Source organism: Adiantum capillus-veneris, chromosome 1 (assembly GCF_014529385.1).
Source record: "Adiantum capillus-veneris isolate H3 chromosome 1, ASM1452938v2, whole genome shotgun sequence".
Taxonomy (NCBI): Eukaryota; Viridiplantae; Streptophyta; class Polypodiopsida; order Polypodiales; family Pteridaceae; genus Adiantum; species Adiantum capillus-veneris.
The window spans coordinates 72,139,536-72,161,113 of NC_140931.1; the positions used below are offsets into that span (position 1 = coordinate 72,139,536).

At 40.7% G+C, this 21,578-nt stretch overlaps 1 pseudogene; it reads right to left on the minus strand.

The window, feature by feature from the left end:
* Nucleotides 1-1,987: 1,987 nt before the first annotated feature.
* Nucleotides 1,988-21,578, minus strand: part of LOC147464960 (putative receptor-like protein kinase At5g59700) — a 33,932-nt pseudogene continuing 14,341 nt past the window's right edge.

Below are 21,578 nucleotides of genomic sequence, written 5' to 3' on the forward strand. Positions count from 1 at the left end.
CCACTGGGTTTTTCCCCCTGGACATCCGGTGTGAAAGGACACCTTATCTCTTAGGGTTTCATATAAGCTTTGTAGCTCTGAGTTTGTATACTCTAATTATTCTAATACAGAGAGATAGACTACAGAGATCTCATACACAAGCTCTGTGTCTTCTCCTTCTCCATCTTCTTCCTACTCTGAGTTGCTATAATCGCTGCATTTGTAGTGGAACCAGCTTCTTTCTTCTTAGCCTCTTTGGTCTTCAACTTAGGACACTGCTTGATCAAGTGATCATTAGCTTTACAATAGTGGCAACGCATCTTCTTTTTCCCTTTTCACCAGAATTCCCAGAAAAATTGTTGCCAGCAAAGCATTAGGAGCAAGTGATTTACCACTCGCAGAAGAACCATGAGAAGTGGCTACATTATTATTACCACCTTTTCTTTGAGTAGCAATAAAGGAATGTTCAACAACACACTATCTAGTCCTATTTTTTAAGGTGACTCTTGCAACAGGAATGTGCATAATGCATCAAACTTGACAAATTCAGGATTTCCTTGAGTCATAAGTCTCCAAGTACTAGCAAAAGTCTGGTAAGAATCTGGCAAGGCATCAAGAATCTTCTACACAAGGAAACTGCCTCAAATGACTTCACTTGCAAAACTAAGTTGCTCATTGATATCCTTGACACCAGCAAGGAAAGTGTCCATGTCATCTTCCTCATGTATAATCTTTGACTCAAGCTCTTTACGCAACAATGCAATTTTTGCCTCATTGCGACTTGCATAAAGTCCAACCAGAATATCCCAAGGCTGTTTTGCAGATTTCACTGAACGAACGTGGGGAGTAATAGTGCGCTTCATAGAAAATGCAATCAATGCATGAGCTTGCACATCTTTTACATCCCAATGAGCTTGCTCAGTCGTAGGCAAAACAGCTCTGGCAGCAGCAATTCCGCCACCAAAACCCGCAACATCCTCAACATCGCCTACATCCTCAGAATTAGGACATACGTCAATTCCTTGAACAATGTTCCAAATGCCCTTTGACACAAGGGCATGTTGCATCATATAAGCCCACATAGGATAATTGTCCCCATCCAATCTGTCAACTACAAACATCTTGAACACATATGTGTTTTTGTCAACCACAGCGAATGCCTCCGTCTAATGTGAAAGCTGCCCAAAAAGAGGAAAAACAAAGCAAGAACAACACGTGCTATATAGCACAAACCGTAGAAGTCTGTAAGGGACTTGTTATGTAGACAGCGACACTGACACAAATTTTGCACAAAATGACAAAATAGCCTCTGTAATACTGCCTGTCAATAGAAGTCGAAGAAAGTGATCTGGTGTGTGCTGGAGCTATTGGCGACTAAGCTCGAGAGGACACAATCTGCTCTGATACCAATTGTTGGAATTAGGGTTGCAAGAAAACACACACAGCTTGGAGAAGATGAAGGAAGCTCAAGTCACACAACACAGAGTGTATTACTTAGTGTGCAATGGAAAAATTAGATAGCCCTACAGTGATGGGCGTATATAAAATGCACGGGGGAAAAACCCTCCTAGTGAGGGAAAAAATGCCCGGGCTGTCCTAAGTGTGTTCACACACATCACTACCACATGTATATGGTAGCAAACTTTATGTTCTACGTCATAAATAGTGTAAGCATTCTGCATGAACATAAAGCATTAAAAAGTAAGCCTTATGATGTCAATCTGAACACTTACTTTTTTTAGCCTTATGCTCAATCTCGTTTTGCAAATATTTGGTTCTCCTTCAGCTATTCCATTCCATGCCATAGAGGTTTATTGTTGCCTCCTACCTCTTTTGCCACATCTGTGATGCTACACACTACCTGACGCTTTGTAGGTAGCATCGTAAGTGACAAGGTCGTACTACTATTGAAGTGTCCAGAGAGAGTGGACAAGTGATAGGTGTTGTTGGATGCAGGCTAGTAGGTAGAGAAGCTCTCTTACACTTGAAACTCTTCAACTTACACTTTTTATCTACCTTGCGAGCTGACTAACGAAAACAAAGCATTGTCAGCTGCATTTTTTGAGTCCTCTTCACTTGCCATACTATTCATGCTAGGATCCACTGCCCCACTTGTATCTCAATGCTCTTGAGTGGGAGGTCGTGTAACATTTAATGCACTAGTAACTTGTGTGTAGCGGAAATTGATAACATAGTGAGCATTTCATTAAGAACAAGTTCCTAATGACCATAGTGGGAGTAATTTATTGAGTTACACCTAGCTAATTTGGCATTGAAAATACTTGAAAAGAGAGAGAAATAGAACAATTGACAATAGTTGAGGACCGAATTTACATGGAGCCGGTCCCCCCTCCATAAAGGCTTTGTATTATAGCTTCTCCCATCAAAGGAGACTTTTGTACAATACAATTCTTGTGTTCCTTGACAAAACTCGATGGTGCAATGAAGATGGAAGCTTCATGGACCAAATTATGCTTGAAAAACACACCTAGTGTCCCTAGCCTCAGTCCCAAGACCTCACACACCTTTAAAAATGGTGAGAGCTAGCAGGGAATGAGGATAGATTGAGAGAAAAAAGAGGTATCTTACGAGAAAGAAGTATTCTCCTCACATAATCACTCTAATAGCATAGCTTAGCTTAGTAATTAGCATGGTAGAGGAGATGAGCATGCCTTCGAAGCTTGTCTCTTGGTTGGATCTGCATTCCATAGCCAAGAGTTGTTGGTGCAGGTCTCTACTTCTCAATGCTTGGAGAAGGAGATGGAGTTCTTCTTGCACACATGAGTTACATGTGTGTGTGTGTGTGTAGCATTGTGTTGGAGTAAAATGCAGCCTTCTCTCTCATCTTGGTCGACCCCTCTTGCTATTTTCTCATGCTGGCCTCCCATTGGCTCCTGTAAAGCTTAGGCAATCACAAATTAGAAGCATAGTTTATAGCCTTTTGACAAGTGTCCCCATTTCCCCTTTTGTGAGAGCTTTAGGTAATTAAATAATTCAATTAAACTCTCATTGGACCGCTTAGTCTTCTAGCCAATATGAATCAGGCAAGCCATTAGGCTGTTGAATGCTCATTGGACCCCTTGGTAGATTGTTCAATGGTCTTCTAGGGACCTTAATTTCTATTGGTTCTTTTATCAATCATTTTTAAACTGATTAGACTAAATTTACTCTAGACTAATTCTCATTGGTTCACATCTATGGCCATCCAATAGGATTTGAGGGGAGGTTGGGGGCACCTAGCCTAGGAGCCTAACATGTGTCCAGTATTCCCTTTGTGTAAAGAAGGAGCCTTGGAGTGTGTATGTGTGTTTCTCTCTCATCCCCTACTAAAAGGGCTCACCCCCTCCTTCCTAGGGATGTGGGAAGACTTTTTAGTCTTCCCGTGACCATCCAATTTCCCCTTGCTTTGGCCATTGAATAATTGAGTTAATTTTTGGAACCTTAGCCTATGGAAGTCTTAATGGAGCTAAACCTTAGGTCTTTTAAGCCCCATTGAAGCACATTTCTCTTTTGCAGATTGTCCCCCTTTGGATCCCTATTTCCCTCCTTTGGATCCCTGAAAGAGACTCCCCTGGTACTTCCCCATATTAAATACTCAGTTTAACACGAGAAAATCATTTGGGAGTATTAGATATTAACTTTTATGGAATTACCTCTCTCTTGAAATCATAGTCGTCCTCGACTATGAGGTGGAGAAGATAAAGTCTAGTCGTAAGTCTGTTTGCTAGCGGGTAGAGGACCCCTATTTTACCCTACGACACCATTCTAGAATGGATTACTAGTCCATTTGGTGCTTGAGAGCCTTAGCTGCCGCAAGCATGTCTTCACTTTAGTCCGTATCAATCTTCTATAGTAGAGTGACAAACTCTACTTGGTGTTCAGGAGACGTCGTCCCCACAAACATGATCCTAAGCATGCATGCACACAATAAATAAAAAGAGAGTCTTATAAGACAAAAGCTTTGTTCATTTATACATATGTACATTTAGCTTACTCTAGGGAATCATTGTAAGCATTGACAAGGTTTAGGTTATCCTTTAATTGTATGCCTTGCATCCATCTATCATCTTCAAAAGGATAATTTTTCTACTTGATATCATCAGATAGTCTTATGGCCTCGTATTACCTTGTCTTAATGTCGGAGAACGGACTCGGGTTGTAGCACCTCTTCTTGGTCCTCAATCTCGGGTGGGTCTTCAATGATTACTTCTTGAGGTGGCTCTCCTTTGTAAGGCTTTAATAGGCTCACATGGAAAGCATTGTGCATGAGCCAATGGTTCGGCAACTTGAGTTGATAGGTCATCTCATTGATTAGCCTAAGAATCTGAAAGTGGCCATAGTACATTTTTGCTAATTTAGCATAGTACTTTTGGTGTCCCGTATGATTCTTGCCCATCGTGCGCCTTAATCGAGCCTTGGGAAATTTAAGCAAGATCCACTCATTTTGTTTAAAGGTTAGGTCTCTTTTGTGCTTATTAGCAGTAGCCTTTTGCCTTTGTTGAGAGATGGATATAGCATCCTTAATCTTTTGGAAAGATTCATGTAGGTCTCGGCTATATTCATTTGCAGCAAAGATCTTCCAATGTACCTTGAGTAGCACGGGACTTTTTGATCTTTCCTCTATCACTTCAAAAGGTGATTTTCCCATGTAAGTATGTACAATGTTATTGTGTAATGGAAATGGCCTATGAACTTAGAGAATAGCGGAATTAAGAGGATTAGAGTGAGTAACTTTGAGAGCATAGATGGTGGACTTAATTGGTAGTAGCAACTTAATCATAACACTTAATTAACTAGGCATGAGCAATACCTTTACGAGCGAGAGAGAGAGAGAGAGAGAGAGAGAGAGAGAGAGATTTTAGAGAATATGACAACAGTTGAGGACCGGATTTATGTGGAGCCGGTCCCACCTCCAAAAGGCATTTGTATTATAGATTCTCTCATTAAGAGAGACTTGGTACAATACAATCTTTGTGTTCCTTGAGACCTCTTTGGCATTATGGAGATGGAAGCTTCATATACCAAGCTTTTGCATAATATCAACAATCAATCTTAGCTTGAAAACAATCAAGAACTCGTGAACATCATTAGTCTTTGTGTTCCCTAAATCATTTGAGTGCATGAATATGTATACTTTTATGCATCAACTAGTGCCTAAAGCAGCAATTAATCTACCTTGCAATACAATTAATCTACTTGCATTAAGTAAATAATCTACTTGCAATAAACCATTAGCCTTCTTGCAATAAGCGTAACATGCACTTTGTAGAAAGCATTAAATATCCCAAGCCTCAGTCCCACGACCTCAAACACCTTCGAAGGTGGAGAGAGCTAGCAGGGAATGAGGGTAGGGAAGAGGAAGAAGAAGTAATCCATAGGAGAAAGAAATAATTCCTCACTTATCATCACTCTTCTTGCTTAGCACATATAATAGCATAGTAATGAATATGGAGAAGATGGAAAGCTTAAGCATGGAATCATAGCTCTTGGTTGGATTTGCATTCCATAGCCAAGAGTGTTGGTGTAGGCTCTCAACTTCTCAAGGAGCTTGGAGAAGGAGATGGAGCTCTTGCACCTTGCCTAGCACACAATGAGAGTGTTTGTGAGTGTGTCTGGGTGAGTATACCCCCTAAGAAACCCCCTAGATTTCTTGGGTCGACCCCCCTTTGTAGCTCATGCTTGAAGCTCATTGGACCCCCCCAGGCCTAGCCAATCATAAGCAGGAGGCATTACAAGCAGCAAGGGTAGCCTTGAGACAAGTGTCCCCTTTTCCCCTTTGAGACAAAGGACTTGATAAATGAAAAATAAATTAATTAAATCCCCTAAATTATCATTGGACCCCTTGGGTGGCCAACCAATAGGCTTTAGGCACACCATGAGGGCAACATGAGGAGGAACTTGACAAGTGTTCCTTTTGCTTTCTTTGTACCATGCATGCCTTGTGTGAGTGTGTGGGTGTTCTCTCTCATCCCCCCTCATGTAGGGCTCACCCCCTCCTTGTAGGGATTGAATATTTGACTTTTTGACACCTCAATCCCTCATGCATAGGCCCAGTTCCCACCACAAGCTTGGCCCTTAAGCACTTTAAGCTTGGGCTGGGTTCTCACCTCAAGTGCAACCCTAACATCTCAAGCATGTCAAGCACCTCAAGCATCTCAATCATTAAGCACCTCAAGCATCTCAAGCACCTCAAGCATCAAGCACCTTAGTAATCAAGCATGACAAGCAAGACAAGCACCTCGAGCTAGGTCGGGTTCCCGTGCCTCAAGCTCAACCCTAGCTTACCTAAGGTCAAAGGACTTTTACACACATTATTGGAGGTCTTCAATGAAGCTAACCCTAAGGTCTTATGCTCCATTGGTTAGCCTTGCTCTTTGATAGACCATCGCTCATTGGGGCTCCTTTACCATTGGCCCCGTGTTGAGATAGATCTATAAGCACATGTCTATATCTTAACCCTTGTTCCCGTTTATTCTTCCACATTAAGTGATCAGTTTAATATGAGAAAATCATTTGGGTTGGTTAGATATTAGTTTTTATGACATTACCTGTCTCTTGAAATCATAGTCGTCCTCGACTATGAGGTAGATATGGTAAAGTCTCACCCATTAGTCCATTGGTCTTAGCGGGTAGAGGATCCATTTTTACCCTACGACATCATTCCAGAGTGGATGACTAATCCACTTGGTGCTTGAGAGACATTGTCTGCCGCAAGCATGTATGCTCTTTTTAGTCCATATCATACTTCCAAAGTAGAGCGACAAGTGCCACTTGGTGTTTGGGAGACGTAGTCACCACAAACATGATCCTAAGTATGCATACTTCTTAAAATTTGTGCACAAAACATAAAAAGAGAGTCTTATAAGACAAAAACATGGATCATTTAAAATGCATTTCTTTTACATTTGCTTAATCTTTTGTGTCATTGTAAGCATCATTAACAAGGTTCATATTATCCTTAAGCTATGTTCTTTACATGCATTTAGCATCTTTGAAAGCATAATTCTTAACTTAAATAAGATACTGTCAGTAATCTTACCATTTCTTAATACCTTGTGTTCCTGTCGAAAGATGAACTTGGGTTGGAGCTCGTTTGCTTCATCCTCGATCTCTAATGGGTCTACATTTATAGCCTCTATTGGTGGCTCTCCTTAATAAGGCTCGAATAGGCTCTCATGAAAAATGATATATATGAGCCAATAGTTGGGCAACTTTAATTGTTTAGTAAGACCCAAAGAAAGATTTCTTTTTCTTTAAAGGATAAGGCTCTTTTATGCCTAATGGGGGCAGGAGCCTCTTTTGCCTAGCTAATAGATGGATATAGCCTGTTTAATCTTCCAAAAAGATTCGTTTTGATCTCGGCTATACTCCTTTTCAATGAAGATCTTCCCAGGTACCTTAAGCTACAAGGGACGTTTGGATCTTCCGTCTTTAGCTCCGAAAGGTACTTTCCCCTTAGAAGTATGTTCATGTTATTAGAGACATACTGTTGTTAGGGTAAGTACTTCTCCCATTTTGAGCATTGATCTACCTTGAATCACAAGCTTTTAGTAGATCAAGGATCATTAGTTTTGTAATTTTCCTTTTGGCCATCCGTTGGAATAGTAGGCCAACATAAGAGGGTTACTCTAGTTCTGATAGAGACTATCAGAAATTAGTGGTCATGGTAGGATTTCTATCCGACACAATTAGATGTTGGCAAGCCATGGTCCTTCTATCATACTTCATCTTTTGGTATACCATACATTTTGAAACATACTCTTGTATGTTCTCGTTTCTTGGTAAGCCAATACAAGTATGCTTTTACTCCTAGCAGAGTAAATTCGAATTCCTCTTTGCCCCGCATATGGGAGGAGCATGGGAAGTGAGGAAGATATAGCCTATTGAGGTATGGAAAATAACCATCCTCTAACGTGAGTGGTTCTTTTTCTTCCATTTGTAAAGGCTATTATCATATCCCTAAAGCCTGAGTTAGAAGCATTTTTAACTATCATAAAACATAGTTCATTGTAAGTTGCTATTGATACCATATCTACCCTTGGCCATCGGGAAAGTGCATCGGCTACATGTTGTGCTTGCCAGCAATGTGAGCAATGTAAAATTTAAATTGCAAAAATAAATTTTCCCACCTCATTTGATTGTTGAAGAGCTTGGTTCGTATCATGGATGGAGTCCGCAAGAAGTACTTCCATGTGTCAACGGCATGTAAAACACCTCGTAGTTTCTTTTGTATATGTCCAACATTCGCTCATTGGATTTGAGTCTTTGAATCTTGTATTCTATGGTATTCCCTTCTTGAAGCAAATTTTTGCTTGAAGGCATGCATCCATGCATTACATTGGACCTTAAATAGCTTTGAGAGATCCCGTAGTGTAAGCATAAGTTGAGAGATAAGTTTCTCTTTGAACTTTTCAAAAGTATTTTTCTCTCTTTGTAGTCCATGTACACTTAACGTTCTTTTTTGTTAAGTCATGTATTGGACCTGCTATAAGCATGAATTTTTCCTATGAAGCATCTCTAGTATGCACTCATACCTTTAGAGCTTCGCAAATCATGTAGACTCCTTGGATTAGGCCATCTTTTTATTACCTCTACCTTTTGTGGTTCCATACAAATACCACCTTTAGAGATAATGTGACCTAATTATTGAATCTCTTTAAAAAAATCCACTTTTCTTTTGGTTAGAGGAAAGCCTAACCTCTCTCAAAACTTACTAGTTCATGCTATTGCCTTTTGAACTCCTCTTGTGGAGCTTATAAAGCTCAATAAGGAGGCTTATTAGGCAGTGAGCTTCGTAGTAAAAGCTCCATTGCATGGTCATTGTCCCCTCATTGTGGAGATAGCTCATGGGGGTATCATCAATAAAAACATTTTGGAATCCATTTAGGAATGTAGACAATTCTAATCCTCTTGATTCCCGTCTTTTTTTTAATTCTAATTGGTTGAAACATTGAATTCATTTACAGACTTTCTAACAAAAATCATGTATATGAATATGTAGATTTTCATTAACTTACAAAAAGCTGCATATTTACATGGTATAGGATACTACCCGACTCATAAACATGTATGTACATATCTCCTAGCTTAGGAAAAACAAAAGCCTTTTGCTATGAGCATCCTCTTTTGGAGTTTCCAACATAGAAACTCAAGGCGGGTTGTTGCGTGTATTTCTTTGGGGACAAGCATGATAGACATGCCCTTGCTGTCCACACTTGTAGCATTTGTTATCCTTACGATAACACTCTAGCTATGTTGGAGAGAGTCTATTCTTACCTTTGTAGACTCCTTTCTCCTTAGCTTTGTTATCGGTGTTGCTAGAGTTGCCTTTGGAGGAAGTTTGAGCATTATTCCTTCCTCTAGGCTCATTTTGATCCTTCACTTCCATGGGCTTAGAGTTTCTCTTAACCCCTTGTTGGAAATTGATTTTAGAGGCGACCATAGCATAGTGTATGACCGCCGATATGGCATTAGGACTTTGTGAGTTAATATACTCGGCCATCTCTTCAAAAAGTCTCGTACAAAATTGTTGCTTTTGCTCCTCAAAGCCTATCTTTTTGTAGACACTGGCTTTGAGAAGTAAATCCCAAAACTTATCTACATACTTCTAGATAGACTCGTAGGGAGAGAGTTTCAAGCTTTGCCATTCTGTGAGGACATTGTCTTTAGTGTTGCTTGCCAGAAATTGTTTCATGATGGAGGCTCTTAAAGCCTTCCATGTCCTTGGAGCTTTCCTTTGGGCTCGTAGGCTAGCCCACCATTGACGAGCGAAGCTCTGAAAATGCATAGATACCTGACGCAGTTTAGAGGACTCCATGAAGCCCTCTTCACCAAAGGCCACATCAAACTGTTGGATGAAGGCCAAGATCTTGTCCATAGCACCAAAGATGCCATCATAGGTAAGGAAAGTGGTGTCCTTTCCTCCCTCCTTGAACTTCTTCAGCTTCTTGGACCTTCTCCATACCGGATAGGGCTTGCGATGGCCTTTTCTTTTGGGCTCTTTGAGAGAAGAGCCGCTACCTTCATTGGAATATGAGGAAGGTGATGAAGATGGAGAAGAGTGTGACCTCTTTCCCTCCTTTTCCTTCTTTTGGTACTTCTCTTCCTTTTTGTGATAACGAGGAGGAGGACTTTGCGGAAATCTTTCCCTCTTGGGGGGAGTTGGAGATCGTTGAGGCTGTTGTCTTCTTGGAGCCACATCTTCAGAAGTATTGGGAGAATCACTTCTTTCTCCTTCTCTTGGGGAAGGCTCTATAGTAGAGACTTCACCTTTCTTCTTGGATGGAGGTAAGCCCGCTATTAATCGTTTAAGCACTTCATATGGGTTCTCCTCTTCTCTCACTGTAGAGAGCCCTCTCTTGGAAATGTCTTGAAGAGACTTCTCAGGTGCTCTCTCTTTTGGGGGAGTTTGGAGAATCCCATAACTATGAAGTTGTTGGAAAACTTCACCTTGTAGGGATGGGTTTCCCATAGCTTGTTGCAGCTTAGAAACAAGACAATTGATAAACATGGGAGCATCATCATTAGCACCTTCATGTGCAAAATCAAAGCTATCAATGTTCATTCTACTCTTTTGATTATTGTCAGCCATGTTAACAAAATTTATGTATGTACTTAGTGTATGCTTTGGCAATTCAAAACCTTAGTTGCCACTCCTCTTAGCCTTTGAAAATCGGCTCTTAAGTATCTACACCCACGGCTCGAAGTGGTTAATTATAGAGAGTAGAGGAGTAGGTCTAACATAGCAGAGTTGCCGAGGGCTAGCTCCTTTCGGACTTCTTATGGCTCAATAATGGTAAAGCCGTAGGCAAGTCTAAAAAGACTCCATTATTAAGTCCAAAGCTCCCGAGGTGTGCACCATACCCCACATAGTGGGCTCAACAAAACCGATAATAAATCCCACTTCCACTTACCCTAATATAATTCACAACATCAACCATTTATAGGCTACTTAAGGACCTCTCTGCTTAAGCAAGAAAAGAGAAACCAAATGCTCTGATACCAATGTAATGGAAATGGCCTATGAACTTAGAGAATAGCGGAATTAAGAGAATTAGAGTGAGCAACTTTGAGACCATAGATGGTGGACTTAATTGGTAGTAGCAACTTAATCATAACACTTAATTAACTAGGCATGAGCAATACCTTTGCGAGAGAGAGAGAGAGAGAGAGAGAGAGAGAGAGAGAGAGAGAGAGAGAGAGAGAGAGAGAGAGAGAGAGAGAGAGAGAGAGAGAGAGAGAGAGAGATTTTAGAGAATATGACAACAATTGAGGATCGGATTTATGTGGAGCCGGTCCCCCCTCCAAAAGGCATTTGTATTATAGATTCTCTCATTAAGAGAGACTTGGTACAATACAATCTTTGTGTTCCTCGAGACCTCTTTGGCATTATGGAGATGGAAGCTTCATATACCAAGCTTTTACATAATATCAACAATCAATCTTAGCTTGAAAACAATCAAGAACTCGTGAACATCATTAGTCTTTGTGTTCCCTAAATCATTTGAGTGCATGAATATGTATACTTTTATGCATCAACTTGTACCTAAAGCAGCAATTAATCTACCTTGCAATACAATTAATCTACTTGCATTAAGTAACTAATCTACTTGCAATAAACCATTGATAGCCGTTTTTCGGCTCTCCATAATTGCCATAGTAAGTTACTCCACCCTACCAAATTCACCCAAACGCTATGGCTATCCCTACCATTTCACTGTACATAGGCGTGTGTGAGTTAGGGGGCTTTTCCCATATCTTCTTAAAAACCCTCAGCTAGCTAGTCACTGGGCTAGTTGAGCCAAAAAAATTAAAAAAATTAAAAAATAAAAGTATATTATGGCCTCTTTGTGTGTAAATATTTCATTGTATATATGGCCTAAATATAGGGATTTTTTATTTTTATTTTGGTATTTTATTTAAATATTTCTACTTAGGTGTGTGCTTTATTAAACCTATGTACACCTTCTTTCATCCTCTTACACCATAATTATATTTTTAACCAATATGTACATACTCTAACCTCATATTTTTCCTTTATACAAATCACTCCCACATTTTTACCCTCACCCTCGTGAAAACAAAAAATTGATTTCTACTCATTGGTTACGTTTATTATATTATTTACTTGCATACCTTTTCCTCTTTCACCCAAAATAATTCAAGGAGGGACCATATCATATGATTCCAATATCTTTCCATATCCATAACTCCTCCATATTTTTATTATTATTTTTACTCATTATTCTAACACCATGTGCTCATTGAGCTAAAGTCCATGAATAGTCCATACACTAGTCCCACCATGTATATATTTCTTTATTCACCAATAATCCTCCTCCATGCATGGGTCAAGGGCAACTTGGATGCTTTGTATTATAATATGACAAAGGAGGGGCTCACTCTTGGATGCATTGTACAAATTCAACAAAGGAGGGGGCCACTAAAAGACTTTTGCAAGCATAAAAAACAGGTTTTTTGGTGGGATTTTTAATATCCATCTCTACTCCGAATTTAGAGCGGTGGTCAAAAGAAAAAATGTAGCCCACGATCTGAATAATCACCTCAAATTTTTTCATGATTTTTGGAGCTACCAGCGGTGAGCTATGATTTTTTGAGTGGACCCCATTCTGCCCACTTTTCTCACAAGTAGCCCATAGTCTTCTCTCACCTCTTTCCACACTTCTACACACACACACACACATTCCTCTCAATCCCTCACTCAAATCTGCACCTTCAATGGTTTCTCTCACCTTCTTCACCATTAACCTCCCCACTTACTCCTATAGCTCTCATATGAGCTCTCCATGTACATACACCATCTCTATGCCTCTCTCTATTATCTCCAAAGTACAATTCCATCTTAACCCTTATATATATACATAAATTCAGCATGTGTACCATGCTTAACCTCTGAAAATCAAGAGATCTCATCAACAGAATTACCATTTTCATCACGATAATCAACCTTGGCGGCGGTGGCGTAAAGAAGGGAAGACGAAGAAGAAGATCGATAGTCATTTTGAGAACCTACACAAGTAAGTCCAAAACTTCTTCAAGCTTCACCATCACAAGGATTTTCTCACTTCATTCAACCATCTTACTTCAACCAACCACCTCATTCTACCCATTGTAAATGTAACATTAACTTTCTAGTGATTACTAACACTAACCACTAACATACTAACACAAAATAGCATTGACCTAACCATAAAAGACACCTCACCTCAAGAAATGTACAAAGTAACTCTCTCTCTCTCTCCCTCTCTCTCTCCTTTTCCTTAAAACTCTACTTTCACCTTATTCACCATCAATAATGCTCTCTTTTGAGCCCACACCCATGACTCAAGCAGACAAAGAAGGCCCGCAATGTTTTGATATTCAAAAAAATCATAATCCTGATTTGTTAGCTTGTAAATTAGGATTTCCAATAATCTTTATGAGGGGTCTCCAACCTATAAATAGGCCCCTCTCCTTCTTGTAAAACACCCTCCAACATCTCACATAGCATCCCAACACTCTATGCGTGAGGAGAGACTTAGGTGTAGCAACCACTTGTGAGCTTCACTCTTGGTGTGAGAGAAGCCTTCAAGCTACACATTGCAAGTGAGAGAGCGTGAGTTCCACAAATCTCAAAATCACTATTGTATATGCTCCTTCATCATCAATAAATTGAGGTTTGGTGCATCAAAGGCGTGATTCGACGTTCAAATCTTCGTCCTTCCATTTGTGCAATACGGTTTGGTGAATTCAAGGTGACTTGTGTATTTGAGTTTTTATCGGTTGATCTTGATTTTAGAAAGTGTTTTAGTGTGTTTTTCATTGCCAGTTTTGTGTCTATTGTAAGAGGGTATTGTGGTGAGAGGTCTCCCACACCCTAAGACAGTGTGTGTGTGTTTTGGCAATGTTTAGCAATCACTAAGCATTGAGTGAGTTTATACAAGTTCTACGATAGCATCATAACGAACCATCTCCATTTGCAAGTCACAAATAAGGTATTACACAAGATCCTTTTCTCTCTCTCTTCCCTTTGCTCTAGCTCTCTTTGGTCCAGTTTGTGTGTGTCTTGGTGTGAGGTTGTTTGTGTGTGTTGTGTGGTGCATCTTCTTGGTTGTGCCAAAATCTCTCTTGCGTCCTAGTTCGCATACCATAACTAGGTGGTGCCCCAATCTTCTTTGGGTTTGGTTGTGGGTTTGTTGTTGTGTTGTGCTTGTGGTTGCCCCAGCCCCAATTGAGCAGCACGTGAGCCTTGAGGGGTGTTTAGAGGTCGCCTCTCTTGTTGCCCGCCCCGGACCGCCTCACCATTATCCTTCTTGCAATAAGCATAACATGCACTTTGTAGAAAGCATTAAATATCCCAAGACCTCAAACACCTTCGAAGGTGGAGAGAGCTAGCAGGGAATGAGGGTATGGAAGAGGAAGAAGAAGTATTCCATAGGAGAAAGAAATAATTCCTCACTTATCATCACTCTTCTTGCTTAGCACATATAATAGCATAGTAATGAAGATGGAGAAGATGGAAAGCTTAAGCATTGAATCATAGCTCTTGGTTGGATTTGCATTCCATAGCCAAGAGTGTTGGTGTAGGCTCTCAACTTCTCAAGGAGCTTGGAGAAGGAGATGGAGCTCTTGCACCTTGCCTAGCACACAATGAGAGTGTTTGTGAGTGCGTGTCGGTGAGTATACCCCCTAAGCAACCCCCTAGCTTTCTTGGGTTGACCCCCCTTTGTAGCTCATGCTTGAAGCTCATTGGACCCCTCCAGGCCTAGCCAATCATAAGCAGGAGGCATTACAAGCAGCAAGGGTAGCCTTGAGACAAGTGTCCCCCTTTCCCCTTTGAGACAGAGGACTTGATAAATGAAAAATCAATTAATTAAATCCCCTAAATTATCATTGGACCCCTTGGGTGGCCAACCAATAGGCTTTAGGCACACCATGAGGGCAACATGAGGAGGAACTTGACAAGTGTCCCTTTTGCTTTCTTTGTACCATGCATGCCTTGTGTGAGTGTGTGGGTGTTCTCTCTCATCCCCCCTCATGTAGAGCTTTCCCCCTCCTTGTAGGGATTGAATCTTTGACTTTTTGACACCTCAACCCCTCATGCATAGGCCCAGTTCCCACCACAAGCTTGGCCCTTAAGCACTTTAAGCTTGGGCTGGGTTCTCACCTCAAGTGCAACCCTAACATCTCAAGCATGTCAAGCACCTCAAGCATCTCAATCATTAAGCACCTCAAGCATCAAGCACCTCAAGCATCAAGCACCTCAAGCACCTTAGTCATCATGCATGACAAGCAGGACAAGCACCTCGAGCTGGGTCGGTTCACGCGCCTCAAGCTCAGCCCTAGCTTACCTAAGGTCAAAGGACTTTTACACACATTATTGGAGGTCTTCAATGAAGCTAACCCTAAGGTCTTATGCTCCATTGGTTAGCCTTGCTCTTTGATAGACCATCTCTCAATTGGGCTTCTTTACCATTGGCCCCGTGTTGAGATAGATCTATAAGCACATGTCTATATCTTAACCCTTGTTCCTGTTTATTCTCCCACATTAAGTGATCAGTTTAATATGAGAAAATCATTTGGGTTGGTTAGATATTAGTTTTTATGAAATATTGTAAGCATACTACACTAAGGGTAAGTACTTCTCCCATTAGGACTTTTGATCTACTTCTGTGACATAATCTTTTAGTAGATCAAGAATGGTAAGGTTAGCTATTTCACTTTGGCCATCCGTTTGGGGATGATAGGCCGAAGAGAAGTTTAGCCTTGTACCTAAATTATCAAAGAGACCCTTCCAAAAATTACTGGTCATTCTGGGATCTCTATCCAACACTATGGACATTGTCAAGCCATGGTATTTGAAGATTTGTGATATAAAGAGGGTTTCCATTTGATGGGCCTTGATAGTCTTTTTTGACAGGTATGAAATGTGCTTGTTTGCTAATTTTTCTACTATTGTGCATATTCACATATTCCCATAGATAGACTTGGGAAAACCAAAGATAAAATCCATGGAAATTCTCTCCCATGGTGAATTAGGGATTGTCAATGGTTGAAGCAATCGAGGTTGCTTCCCTCTTTCAAACTTTGTCTTTTGGCATACCACAAATTTTGAAACATACTCTTGTATGTTTGCTTTCATGGCAGGCCAATAGAAATATGTTTCTATCCCTTTTAGGGTAGAATGAATCCCTGTATGCCCCACATAAGGAGGAGCATGAGATTCATGCATTACTTTCTCACGTAGTGAGTCAGTAATGCATAGTCTATTGCCATAGAGAAGATAACCATTTTGTAGGGTAAATGGTCTTCATTCTTCCATAGTGCAATGGCTGAAATCACATCTCTAAAATTGGGATCGATAGCGTACTCATCTATCATAGAAGATAGATCATTGTGAGTTGCTATGGATACCGCATTCACTCTCGGTCGTCTTGAGAGTGCATCCGCTACTTGATTATGCTTGCCAACAATGTGAGAAAATATGAAAATGAAATTGCAAAAGGAAATTTGTCCACCTCATTTGTTTGTCGGAGAGCTTTGTCTACGTCATGAAGTACTTAAGGCTTTGGTGATCCGTTTGCATAATGAAAGGAGTCCCTAATAAATAGTGCTTCCACGAATCTAGAGCATGTAGTACTGCTAAGAATTCCTTTTCATATATGCCTAGAGATTTCTCAACAAGGTCGAGCCTTCAACTTTCATAGGCTATGGTGCACCCTTCTTGGAGCAAAACAGCTCCAAGACAATCACCACATGCGTCGCATTGGACCTCAAATGGCTTTGAGAGTTCCGACAGTGTAAGCACACATTGAGAGATAAGCTTCTCTTTAATATTTTCAAAGGCATTGTTCTCCTTGGTAGACCATATATACCCTAACGTTTTTCTTGGTTAGGTCATGTAATGGTCCCATCATTTGTGAGAACCGTTCTATGAAGCATCTATAGTATGCACACATACCTATAAAGCTTCTTAGTTCATGCAGATTTCTTGGATTAGGCCATCCTTTTATTACCTCTAGCTTTGATGGATCCATTTGGATGCCATCTTGAGAGATAATGTGACCTAAATACTGAATCTCTTGTAAGAAAAACTCACTTTTCTTTCGATTAACATAAAGTTTGTTCTCTCATAGAACTTGAAATATTACCTGGAGGTGTCGCTTATTTTTGTCTAGTGAATTAGAGTAGATGATAATATCATCAAAGAACACTCCAATAAAGGTTCGATGAGGCATGAATAGCTTCTCCATCAAGCGGTTGAATGTGGCTGGTGCATTGGTCAAGCCAAAAGGCATAACTATATATTCGTAAAGACCAAACATAGTGCGAAATGGGGTCTTTACAATGTCTTGATCAACTATCCTTATTTGATGGTAGCCACTTTTCAGGTCAATTCTACTGACCCTTATAGCTTATCAAATAGGTCTTCTACCCGTGGAATGGGAAACCTATTTTTGATAGTGATCCTATTTAGTGCTCTATAGTCAACACACATACGATATGTGCCGTCTTTCTTTTGCACTAATAACACGGGTGAGCCAAATGGAGATGAGCTAGGCCTAATCATGCCCTTCTCGAATAATTCATGCACTTGCCACATAATTTCCTCTTTTTGAGCTTGAGAAGCTCTATAAGGAGGTTTATTAGGCGGTGAACTTCTTGGAAGAAGCTCAATTGCATGGTCATCATTGCCTTGTTTAAGAGGTAGTTCACAAGGGATGTCGTCAATAAAAACATCTTGAAATCCATTGAGAAAATTGGATAACTCTAATTCCTTGTGATTGTTTATATTTTCTTTTGCTAAAGCATTAGGTTCATTTTGAGAATCTTTAACAAAAATCATGTACACGGAAATAGAGCTCTTTATTGACTTATTGAAAGCTTGCGTGTGTACAATGGGATGGTGTTATCCAACTCCTTAGCCTCTATGTACATATCTTTTTCCTTGAACCTAAAATAGATTTTCCTTTAAGGGAATTTAACATCGGCAACCATGCGATCAAACCATGGTGCCCCTAGGGTTACATCCTCATGCTTGAGAGCAGAGATAAAGAAGTCCTTTTTGTCCACATAGCTTTGGACATGGAGCTTCAATTTCTCGATTAAGGGAGTGACTGAAGCTTCTTGCCCCTTGAAAGCACCATCAGCGGGGACATCTCCCATCTCATAGGCTTGGATGCCTAGCTTAGTGGCCAACTCTGTGGATATGAAATTAGGAGTAGAACCAGGGTCATATAGTATAAAAGCATCATGTTCTCTTACCTTTCCCCAAGCATGGCATAGAGGAGATCCTTTGTGGTGAGCTTCCTCTTCTTGGATTTCAAACAAGGTAGCTCTAGGAGACTCATGGCGGGTGTTCTTTTGGGAACAAGCGCGATACGCATGCCCTTGCTCACCGCATTTGAAACAACGGTTATCCTTGCGATAACACTCAAGCTCTTCAGGAGAGAGTTTGTTTTTGCCTTTGTAAACTCGCTTATCCTTAGCTTTGTTGTTATTGGAATTTCCCTTAGGAGACTTTTGGACATTGTCCTTCCCCTTAGGCTCATTAGAACCCTTGTTTTCCGTGGGCTTAGGATTTCTCTTTAGCCCCTGTTTGGAAATTGATTCGTGAGGCCACCATAGTATGCTGTATGACCATAGATATGGTGCGTGGCCTTTGGAAGTTAACATACTCCGCCATTTCTTCAGTTAAGCCCGCACAAAATTGTTGTTTTTGCTCTCCAAAACCCATCTTTTTGAAGACAGTGGCTTTGAGATGTAAGTCCCAAAACTTGTCTACATATTTGTGAATGGATTTGTAGGGAGAGAGCTTCAAGCTTCACCATTCAGTGAGTACTTTGTCTTTGGCATTGGTGGCTAAAAACTGCTTCATAATGGAAGCTCTTAAAGCTTTCCATGTTTGTGGAGCTTCACCATTTGCCCATAGGCTAGACCACCATTGCCTGGTGAACTTTTGAAAGTGCACAGCTACATGGTGTAGCTTAGGGGACTCCATGTATCCCTCATCTCCAAACGCTGCATCGAATTCTTGGATGAAAGCCAAGACTTTGTCTGTAGCACCAAAGGTGCCATCATAGGTAAGGAAAGAGATGATATTTCCTCCCTCTTTGAACTTCTTGAGCTTGGACGATCTCTTCCACGCGGCATAGGATTTCCTATGGCCTCTTCTTTTTTATGGTTCAAAAGTTGCACCATCACTTTCTTCAGAAGATGAAGAATTTGAGGAAGATGGAGAAGAGGGTGACCTCTTTCTCACCTTTTTCTTGCCTTGGTCCTCCTTGGATCTCTTGTAAAAAAAAATCACTTTTCTTTCGATTTATATAAAGCTTATTCTCTCATAAAACTTGAAATATTACCTGGAGGTGTTTCTTGTGCTCGTCTAATGAATTAGAGTAGATGATTATATCATCAAAGAACACTCCAGTAAAGGTTCAGTGAATCTTGAATAGCTTCTCCATCAAGCGGTTAAATGTGGTTGGTGCATTGGTCAAGCCAAAAGGCATGACAATGTACTCGTAAAGACCAAACGTAATGCGAAATGTGGTCTTTACAATGACTTGATCAACTATCCTTATTTGATAGCCACTTTTTAGGTCAATCCTATTGAAATAGGTCGACCCTTATCGCTTATCAAATAGGTCTTCTACCCGTGGAACGGGAAACCTATTCTTGATAGTGATCCTATTTAGTACTCTATAGTTGACACATACGATATGTGTCGTCTTTCTTTTGCACTAATAACACCCGTGAACAAAATGGAGATGAGCTAGGCCTAACCATGCCTTTCTCAACTAACTCATGCACTTGCCGCATAATCTCCTCTTGTTGAGCTTGAGAAACTCGATAAGGAGGTTTATTAGGCGGTGAACTCCTTGGAAGAAGTTCAATTGCATGGTCGTCATTGCCTTGTTTAGGAGGTAGTTCACAAGGGATATCGTCAATAAAAACATCTTGGAACCCCTTGAGAAAATTTGATAACTCTAAATTCCTTTTGATTTTTTATATTTTCTTTTGCTAAAGTACCAGGTTCATTTTGAAATCTTTAACAAAAACCATGTACACGAAAATAGAGCTCTTTATTGACTTATTGAAAGCTTGCTTATGTACAAGGGATATAGTACTACCCAACTCCTTAGCATCTATGTACATATGTTTTTCCATGAACCTAAAGTAGATTTGTCTTTCAGGGAATTAACATTGGCAGCCATGCGATCAAACCATGGTGCCCCTAGGATTACATCCTCATGCTTGAGAGGAGGGATGAAGAAATCCTCCGTGTCCACATAGCTTTGGACATGGAGCCTCAATTTCCCAATTAAGGTAGTGACTGAGGCTTCTTGTCCCTTGAAAGCACCATCGGCAGGTAGGACATCTCCCCTCTCATAGGCTTAGATGCCTAGGTTGGTGGCAAACTCTGTGGATATGAAATTGTGAGTAGAACTAGGGTCAAAGAGAATAAAAGCATCATGTTCTCTTACCTTTCCCCAAGCATGGCATCGAGGAGATCCTTTGTGATGAGCATCCTCTTCTTGAATTTCGACCAAGGTAGCTCTAGGAGGTTCATTACGTGTATTCTTGTGGGGGCAAGCACGATAGGCATGCCCTTGCTCCCCGCACTTGAAACAACGGTTATCTTTTTGATAACGCTCTAGCTCTTCAGGAGAGAGTTTATTTTTGCCTTTGTAAACTCCCTTCTCCTTAGCTTTGTTGTTGTTGGCATTGCCTTTGGGAGACTTTTTGTTGACAGACACTATAGGTTGGTCAATCAGATAGTCAGATTTGTTGGTCAATCAGATTGGTTGGTCACTCAGATTTGTTAGTCATTCAGTCAGATTTGTAGTCAATCAGATTATTCTGGTCAGTCGGATTTGTAGTGACTCAGATGTTGGTCAGTCGGATTTTGGTCAGTCAGATGTTGGTCAGTTGGATTTTGGTTAATCAGATTCTGTTAGGCTTAGTCAGATTCTGTTAGGAAGCTATAAATTGTAATGTTGTTGGACAGTTTTAAGACGAGCAATACACAAGTCAGTTGTACGAGTCTCTCTCTCTTCTTCTTGCTCTCTCTCAGTCTTTACATGCACTTTTGAGAGTCGTCTCTGTGTTTTTCCCTGTTGAGGGTGTATGCCCTCAACACATTGGCGATCACGGGCAAGTAACCCTACTTCCCACTGAAATTGAAGGGTGTGGAGGTCACGCTGCAGAACAAACGACGCAAGCTTTGAAGTCGGAGTGAAGGCAAGATGTGCGGTTGAAGAGAAGGGCTTGCAAAATTGGATATGGTTGAGCAGTTTGGTGGCGATTCTGACTGCTACACAAAGGTGCAATTGGGCTGCAAGAAAGTTGGGTCATGTGGAGGTTTCACTGGTTACTCTCAAATGACCACGCTACTGGTTCAGGTCAACACACAATGCAAAGTTGTAGCAAGACTCGAAGGCATGAGGGAGGTGAAGTGGTTATACAGAGCGTAAAGATGGATGTGTGCATCGATGCTTCAAGAGGAAGTTCGCAGACAAACGGGCATGCATCAAGTGAAGCGAAGGTGGCCTGGGATGCCGCAGTAGGGGAAGGTGAAACGCAAAGAGGCCCATGAGTGG